Below are 1889 nucleotides of genomic sequence, written 5' to 3'. Positions count from 1 at the left end.
GAGACTGCTCCCAAGCTACATCATGACCTTGTCACGTCACCTGACATTCCGCAACGTCATTTCTTACACTAACTCACCCATCACAAGCACTACTTCTTGTATAACCATGTCACTTCGTGACATTGCCCAGTCATGCTTCTGCTGCACTACTCTGATACTATCCTACTACTTCACACATACTCCCAGCTATAAGTCAACTACACGGTGACACTTGTCACCCAGACTACAGGCCACATCACAACTATTTGGGGACACTGTTCCACAGTTCCCAACACTACACATCATGCTCTTCGCCCATCAATTACACAACCATTCTTATCTTCACGACATGCCACACGGTGTATTACTTCACCTCATGGAGTACACTTCACGTGTACTCTCTTCACACACGCTATGCCACACAGAGTACACTTCACGTGTACTCTTCCCATTCCACACAATGCCACGTCACCATTACAGCACATAAATCACAACCACACTTCATAGCACAGTCCACCACACTACACATCACACTTCCCAACTACGTCCAACACTTCACGTACACAACGCATCACATTACCATACTACACAACGAACTCCACAAATACTAATAGCACAGTCCATAACCTAACCAACTAAGTAACATTTAACATAAATAACGAGGGATAGAGGGTTAAATAACTAAAATCATTTTAATAAAACTGATTTTCTACAATTATAATATTTTTGGAGCTTTATCTTATTTAAAAGCAGGCTTAGTCAAATAACACTGGGAACATCCCATTTAAAATACTCGTGGCTTTAAAACACTGAGCTAGCTTCAGAAATCACTTGACATCTTTAAAACACGCCATCTAGGTTCGGCATGCATAACGAGACTCATGGCCATTAAAGAGAGGAAGGAGCGGGTTGTTACAACAATCGACTAACTTCGTTTCTTGAAGGAGGCAAGATTGACTCGTAGATTAATGGCCCTGTCACCCTGACATTAGACTGTAGTGAGAACATGTTCTCAAGTGCTTGCTAGAGTTCACCATAGATTTTTAGCCCAAGTACTTGAGCAAGGACATCCTTAGACAGGTAAGAAATCAGGGCATATAGAAGGAGTTGATCATGTTGTTGCCACTTGAAGTAGTCAGGATTAGGAATGAGTGAAGAAGTAATGGTCTTTGTAGCAATGCTGGGTGGAGTTACTATAGGACCATCAACCAGGCCTCTCCTTGAAAGGCCAACAATTATTCGACCTTATTGATGGCTTTATAACAAGTAGAATCTAACAGATGAAAAATCCTATACACTAAACCACTCCACACCACAATCCTACCAGGATATGTAACTCAAGGTCACACACTCCTTGTTCATGACAGTTAACATGCAATGCACCTAGCATGTTTCAAGCTGTATGCAATAATCGCAGCGGAAAAAAGTTCATTTCTAGGTAAAGTTAGAGCAATTAAATATGGTACCAAATAAAAACATCTATCTATCCCAAAATACTTGTTCAAAATCTTCCAAATACATTATGAGGGTTTTAAACCACAACCTTATCTTCCAAAAATACCATCAAAACAAAATATCCTCTCCTAAGACATGGGGTCTGGAAAGTTATAACTCAAAACCTGACCTCTTGGGCTTCCAATACAAATTACCATGCCTTAATTACATAGTCATTAACATAATCCAAACGGTTTTTAAGGGTGAGAGCTTCTTCAAGTTTGGGATCCCATTGCAGGGCGTATTATCTGTTTAGAATATCCTGAATCTCCTTGAGAAATTGCGAGGTAGTTTTCAAACAAGAAATGACTCTATGGTATTGAGCCTTTATGGTGAACTCGTCCTCAATCAAGTCAGACAACTCATCCATCCTGTGTAGTATCTTTGGGTCTTGTCACAATTTCTACAGTTCTGGA

The sequence above is a fragment of the Juglans microcarpa x Juglans regia genome, chromosome 8S, assembly GCF_004785595.1.
Source record: "Juglans microcarpa x Juglans regia isolate MS1-56 chromosome 8S, Jm3101_v1.0, whole genome shotgun sequence".
Lineage (NCBI taxonomy): Eukaryota > Viridiplantae > Streptophyta > Magnoliopsida > Fagales > Juglandaceae > Juglans > Juglans microcarpa x Juglans regia.
The sequence above is the reverse complement of the archived record's forward strand: the minus strand, read 5'-3'. Positions refer to the sequence as shown.